Below are 7,732 nucleotides of genomic sequence, written 5' to 3'. Positions count from 1 at the left end.
GAGTAACTTTAACTTAACTGAGAGGGGAAATTGCCTGAGGGATAGCTGGAAGGGGTGACTTTTACTTTTTTTTGCCATCTCATCCGGTGGGGGGAGAGAGTGTGCGTGTGCGCGTATTTGTGTGAGCGAGTGTGCAGGTGTGTGAACAGGGAACCATTGCTTGTGGATCGCTGCGGGCCTGCGATAACCTTACCACACCTTGGTCCTGGACTTGAGCGAGCCACGGAGACATGTTTCTGACGGCTACTGGTTCCTTTTCTCTGACAACCACCCCGAGCAGACTTCGGGGAATCGGAGAGTGAATGATGGAGCCAGGGAGGGAGGTGAGACCCACACAGGGGCTGCCACACTCGGATTCAGCCGCACTGAGGCGTCCCCCCAGGCCCCCAGGCTCGGAGCAGCACGTGGTCCTTGTGCTTCAGTGGCTGGAACACCAGGCCTCTTCCTTAGGGGCGCTCCTTGCGTCCTGGTGCCAGCCTGAGGTTCCCAGCGTGCGTAAGTGGGAACCTCTGTCCTCTCTACTTCCTGCCGCTTTTCACGTGTGAGCAGAATCCCTTCTTGGGCACAGTCACGTCTCCAAAGATCGTTTCTGTCTCCTCAGAGCACACGTGTGTGGACCCGGGGAGCTGCGGTGCCACAGCGCCGGACTCTGCCTTGCATGTGGTGACAGACACGTTGGGAAACTGTGGCATCAACAGTTTCCCGTGACTTGGGAGGCACGTAGGAGCAGGCAGGACTTCAGTCTGGGGTGGGAGAAGATGAGGAAGGCAGAATTCGGGTCTGAGTCTTTAAAAAGGAAAGTAAGATGCCAGGAGGCAGTTATCATGTGAGGTCCAGGAAAACTCCTCACACTCTCCCACTAGGAGCCTGATTTGCTCAGAGGGACTGCCTGCCCAGTGTCCAGAGGCAAGGCCTGGGTTTGAAAATGCCTCCCAGCCAGGGAGACGGCAAGTGTCCTGTGAATCTGGCGGAGTCCCGGTCCCGGGTAAGCCAGCTGTCGGCCAGAGAAGCCCGTCTGTCCAAAGTGCCAACAGGCCTCAGAGAGGCGCCAGTCACACGCCAGGCTGAACGGGAACCCAACTTGGTCTTGCTCTCAGCTGCCCAGGAGACCTAGGGTCCGAACGCCCCTCCCGCTGGCCGAGGGCGAGGCCCACCCACTGCACCCAGCTCCAGGGTTGTGGAAAGGGCACAATTAAAGCTCAGGTGGGTTGCGTATCCCTCTTCCCTAGAGTGAGTGTTAACTCAAGAGGCCATTGCCAGCTGCTTAGTCTTCGGGTCACCAGAGAAGCAAGCCTACAGCTTTTTTGAATGAAAAACGAATCCTCTTCCATGAAGACTCAATCAGCCGCCTTGGCTTTGTGATCCCAAGTATCACAGGAAAGGCTGAAGTCTTTCAGATGGATGCAGAATAATTCGGAAACTTGCCAGGATGCCGGCAGCCTCTGGTGTCCATGGCAACGTGGTGCCCATGGTAAAATAGCTCCAGCTCACGTTCATTGGGCAAATTGTCAAATAATACGTTGTCTTTGATATATATATATATATTTTTTTTTAATTTGGATTACAAAAATTGAGCTGTGAACAGTTCGCGTTAGAAAGCCCATTGAAAGCCTTGTGAGGCTGAGGAGGCATACGCAGTTACACGCGGGCACCAGGCCACAGGAAAATAAACATTTTATTTACCGAGAACTGTGTGTTCAAGAGGCTGGGTGCCGCGGAGAAAGCTGACAGTCTGTTCTTTGTAAAACTGCCTTTCCCTGGTTTTTCTTTTGTCTCGTTTCTGTTTCTGAAGATCTGTTTTTTACTGGAAGCACCTTCGGGCGGCCGTGCCCGTGAAGGCAGGGAGCGGGACCCCGTGCGCGGGGCAGCTCCTTAGGGGAGAAGGTCAACTGTCAATTCTAGAACCCACCTGAGCCTATCTGTGGCCAGTCTGCATTTGTGTACAAAGGCAGTTTAGCCATCGGAGGAGAAGCATAAGCAAGGAACCGTTTGGGGTTTTTTTTCTTAGGCAAAAAAAAAAACAAAACAAAACAGAAAAACACAAACATTTCATGCAGGGTGTATATGCTTTCTTTGCCTTTCTGTTTCCTTTCAAAGAAATCCCTTGTAAATGACAAAACTGTGAAATGGGTTGGCGACCGTTGTTGCCCTTCGTTAGACGCTTCCAGCAGTGTGAATCCGAAACGGGGACCCTGCCCACACCTGCCTTTCTCCCCGGAGAGGGGACCTCATCCGACGATGTAATTACCATACGCTTGCTATTAAAGAGCCTTCCAGACACCCCGACGGTCGCCTCTTCCTTACTCCCTGCACCCTGGCTGGTCCTGGGGGACGCCTGGGATAAACTCGGGGAACAAGACTAAGGACCGCTGGCCAGCTTTGTGGTTGCTGTTGGGGCTGGTGGCGGGGAGGGGTGGGTGGCGCTGGGGGAGAGAGGGAGGAGGTGGTTATAGGAACCACTGACAGGATTCACGTGTTAATAATGGATGTGTTTTGAGAAGTGAATATCTGTTCCGATGCTGTTGCTGGTATTCAGTAATTTTCCACTCTTCCTTCAAACTAGGCCTGTAGGTTTATACGTGGGGACCCTATTTTTCTCTCTCCTACTTAGGAATCCTTTGTGGCATCAATTAGAAATCTGTGGTCGTCCCATGATGACACGGACACCTTTCCCCCATTGCTTTTTCCCCAGTGACTGTTATTCGGTAAACAATAATAGCGTTTAAAGAGTAAGTCTGTCCGATGGTGGGAAGTCCCATGATTTGATGAAGCATAACTTTCCCCAAATGAATAGGTCTCTATAGATTGTGAAATTAGGTTTTTGATCGCCTTAAGAAGCTAGCATATTGTGTGTGTGTGCGTGTGTGTGTGCGTGTATGTGCGTGTGTGTGCGTGTGCGTGTGCGTGTGCGTGCGTGTGTGTGTGTGTGTGTGTGTGTTTCAGATAACTTGTGGTTCTTTGTTTTCAATGTGCCTGTTGTCGGCGATGGTTGCTTGAGTGGCGGCCCCGTGCAAGCGGCCCAAACCTCGCTCAGTCCCATTCTGACCTCCGCGGGGTGTGCTGTGGTCTTCCCCAGACAAAGCCTTTCTCATGGGGAAAGTCCCTTATTACTGCTACTTGATCACTCACAGGTGTGCTTTTTAAAACTCAGATTGGCTGCTTCTTCTTCTTTTTAATCCTCACCCGAGGATATTTTTCCATTGATTTTTTAGAGAGAGTGGAAGAGAGAGGGAAAGACAGAAATATCGATGTGAGAGAAACACATCGATATTGGTTGCCTCCTGCATGTGTCTGGACCAAGGCCCGGGCTGGGGAGGAGCCTGCAACCGGAGTACATGCCCTTGACTGGAATCGAACCCGTGACCCTTTGGTCCGAAGGCCAACACTCTATCCACTGAGCCAGATTGGCTTCTTTATTGAAAGGCAGGGACTGGGTATTAGAACAACCCCCACTTCCTCTTTTCAGGGCTCTCTGAAGGCGGTGGGCTGGGGAGAAAGGTTGTGTGACCATAAGCATGTCACTCCATCTTTGTTCCCTCACCTGTAAAAGTCAGACTGTGCCTCCTTCCACATCCCCTCCAGGCACTCGCCTGGCGGGGATGTGTGTCCTCTTGGCCGATGGGGGAGGGAGGGTGGGAAGCGAAGTGAATAAGGAAAATACCGTCTCATGCAAGCGGGCTGGGTGACCTGATGTTGGCAATACGGAATCTCTCTGATTCTGAGCCCGTCTTCCCTGGGCTTCCTTTCAGAAATAAGGACCCCACCAAAGCAGTGGGTGTGCATTAGCCCCGTTGCTGACATCGCTGAATTCTTTCCCCTGCCCTCCTACATTTCCCTTCTCTCTGCGGTCAATAATATGGAATAAAAAGCTACAACCCAATAGGAAGAATTGGGCGTTTTGTTTAGGGATACAACAAACAGTCACGTTGCCTTTAGGGAATGAGTCTCGTCTCCAGAGTAAAGTCAGGCCGGGTGGGACACCTCATTGTCCCCAGAGTTCGGTGTGGACATGGGAGGGTTAAAGTGAAGCAAAGTACGCCAAACGGAGCCCACTACCCAGAGTTTGGACGCAGCCCTGCAGAACTGGGTGTGCGATCATCCCTCCCTCCCTCTGGCAGGCTTGGCCGCCTGGCACCTGGGAAACTCGGGACATTCACCCCGAAATAGCTGCCACTACAGCTTCAACCCACAGTCCCATAGCAGGCAAATGGCTGGGAAGCACTTGACCTCGGCCTTCCGCTTTTCCTTCTCAGAGCAGAAAACAATACCATTTCTACAAATCCCAGCAAGCTGTAATCAGGCCGCCAACTAACAAGGCAGGCATTTCCTAGCAGGTACACGTGAAGAAGTAGAGGCAGTTATGCCTTATTTTCTAGGAAAATCCACCAATGCCCGGCCTTCGAAACCGGCCGGAGAATGCGGTGGTCCTTCGGGATGCGTTTTAATTGGAAGCCTCTAGGGGTCAGCACCGCGCCATGGAAGGGCGCTGTGGCCCGGGAAGTCCGGCCGTTTCCCCAGCCGGGAGCTGGCTGACCTCGGAAGGGCAGGAGGGGAGGGAGCGGCCCAGGTAACCACAGCGGAAGGCGCGGCGTCCTTTTCCTGGACATAAACCCTGGCTTTTGGCCCAGGTGGTTTTTCTTTCCTCTGCTTTCCTCCTTTCCATCTTTCGCCACGGCTCCCACACGCCCTGTGCACTCTGTCGGCTCCATAAACGCGTCTTGCTGACCCATCGGTGACACGTGGCATTTCGCTCCCTCTGGAAGGCTGGGGAGATGCAGAGGAGACGGACGGACGGAGCGGTTCCTCCGCTCTGTGGGCCAGAGCCGGGCAGCCTGGGCCTGCTGCTGATTGGCCACAGGCTCTGCCAAACCTGCACCTTCCACCCCAGCCGCAGGGCAGGGCCCGACCACAGGCTTCCGCTCGGAACCCGCAGCCGGCTCCCGGGCCAGGCGCGGTGGGGAAGGGTTTGAGCATCTACAGGAGACCTGGGCATAATCGATGAAGTCGGGAGTCCCCCAAAACTGGTGGGCACTCCTGGGGGCTCCCAGGGCACAAGACCAGAGGAGGCCAAGTCCAAACCCAGAGGCAGCCTGGGGAGCTCCCAGCTGCCCCCAGAGTTGCCCCGGGGTTTCCTTTCAGCCCAACAAGGAACAGAAGATCTGGGCCAGCAGGGTTGTTGAAATGACTTAGTGACTGTAAAATGGAACCCGTGGGCCAGGCAGGGCCACAGAAACCCAGCCTGCCCGCCTCGCTGCCTCCGTCCTTGGTCCTGCCCCTTGCAGAGCCCTCCTCAAGGCCATTGCAGACTCTTCTAATAACAGAAGGGGCTGTTCCAGAGTCTTCGCAATGACGGGGCTGTGAGCTTCCCCTGGAATAACCAGCAGCAAAATCCACTCTGTGATCAGGCCAGGGCTGAGCAAGAAGAAAGCTCTCGTCTGCTCACAACCTGGGAACCGGCAGTAGCGTCACCATCACGGGCCCACAGCTTCCATCTCCAGCCTGCCTTCTAGAACTTTCCTTCCCCACCTCTGTGCAGAGGCAGCGCGCACACCCTGGGGACCCTGCCACGGCTGGGTAGTTCTCCTGCGTGTCTTAGATCAATGCGTGGAGATTGGAGAACACGTTTCAAAGGCAAACTTCATTCACGCTGAAGCGCATCTCTTTGGATGATCTACCGCCATCGCCGCCACAACGTTCCTGTAGCAAACATTGGTGCCCACACCTGCTTTCCTCCATTCTGAGAGCCGGGTGTCGTCAGCAGCTCCCCGTGATTGTGATGGGGACCCCCTGGTCCTGGCAGGTGGGTGTGGGCTCAGAGGCTGCAGGGAGCGGGACGTGTCAGACCCAGGAGGGGATGCTGTTCTGTCCTCCGATGCTGCGAGGAGGAGGGGGAGGGGAGCGGAAGCGGTGAGTCAGAGACAACCTTTGAACACGTAGTCTTGCAAGGAACACGAAGCTGTGGGGTTCGGGAAGAGGAGGGGACAGTGTCTCACAGAGACGAGGAAAAGCTGGTTTCCCAGATCTGACTCTTGCTCCCAGATGGCCTTGGTCTTTAATCTTGAGCTTCCCCTGCTCGGAAGTGTGAAGGGCCACTCAGAGCCTCGGCTACAAGGGGCTATAAAAATACAAACTGTTGTGAAGAATGGACTTTAAATTGGGGTCTGGAAAGTGTCCGTTCCACAGCTCCTGGCTGCAGTCCTCGCCGGAATATAAATCTAATTAACCGAAAAGGACCGGGGCCACGTCTCCCACCAGGTCTCACTCTGCTGCAGGACGTCAAGTTGAAGGCACCCTAATGAGGGCTGTGCAGCCCGCCTTTCCCCCCACACCATCTCCTCTCTCCCACCTTGCCCGACACAGCACTTCATAATTCAAAGCTCATCTGAATGTCATGGGGGTGTAATTGAGTCCTTTACGAGGCGCACCACTACCTCGGGAGCATGGCCTTCATATCTGCAGGTGGCCTTAGCGTTCATACTGTGTGAAAAAGAACTGTTACCTAACCCGTGCCTTTTACAAGCTGCCTTGTACATTGTAGTTAAAAATGGTGATTAGGCTGAGGAGGGGGCGGTACTTGGGGATAGAGCTAACCAATCCTGATGTCTTTTGACGTCCTCTTCCTTCCAAGACTGTTGCTGACCCTGGCCAGCTCCCAAGTGACTCCCGGAACTGGTTACCGAAAGGGCTAAGTGAGGTCACGGTAGCAATTGGGTGTAAAAGTCCACCCACACAGGGAACAAAACAGTGTCCTCATGGTGGATGGAAGCATCTTCTCCGAACACGCCTTGCAAGCTTTTGAAAAAGATCTGTTAGCCATAAGCACGCCGGAAGTGTCATCTCATTCGATGCTAATGAACTCATCCAACCTGTCCACATAGTCTGGTCTTGGGACTCTGGCCAACCCTTTGCCTAAGCCATGAACACATATCCCCTTGCTCTGAGCCCCACGCTCTTCAGCTCCAGAAGCACGCAAACAAAAGTTGCCATGTGCGCTTGAAAATTCCACTTGGAAGCTCATGTTGGTGACTCTGGATAGGATTTGAAAAAAGGAAACAGACTCTGAGTGGAGTATGCTGCCAGCCGCGTAGAGTTCATCTCGCTGGGGACAGTTCTGCCTGCTGCTGAGGAGAGTGTTGCAGATGTGGAGATGTGATACCGATGTGGAGATGTGAGACAGATGTGGAGATGTGAGACAGGTGTGGAGATGTGAGACAGGTGAGATGTGAGACAGATTTGGAGATGTGAGACAGGTGAGGAGATGTGAGACAGGCATGGAGATGTGAGACAGGTGTGGAGATGTGAGACAGGTGAGATGTGAGACAGATTTGGAGATGTGAGACAGGTGAGGAGATGTGAGACAGGCATGGAGATGTGAGACAGGTGTGGAGATGTGAGACAGGTGAGGAGATGTGAGACAGATGTGGAGATGTGATACCGATGTGGAGATGTGAGACAGGTGTGGAGATGTGAGACAGGTGTGGAGATATGAGACAGGCGTGGAGATGTGAGACAGATGTGGAGATGTGATACCGATGTGGAGATGTGAGACAGGTGAGGAGATGTGAGACAGGTGTGGAGATATGAGACAGGCGTGGAGATGTGAGACAGATGTGGAGATGTGAGACAGATGTGGTGATGTGAGACAGGTGAGGAGATGTGAGACTGATGTGGAGATGTGAGACAGGTGTGGAGATGTGAGACAGGTGTGGAGATGTGAGATAGGTGTGGAGAT

The sequence above is a fragment of the Eptesicus fuscus genome, chromosome 14 (genome assembly GCF_027574615.1).
Source record: "Eptesicus fuscus isolate TK198812 chromosome 14, DD_ASM_mEF_20220401, whole genome shotgun sequence".
NCBI lineage: Eukaryota > Metazoa > Chordata > Mammalia > Chiroptera > Vespertilionidae > Eptesicus > Eptesicus fuscus.
Note: the sequence above shows the minus strand (reverse complement) of the source record.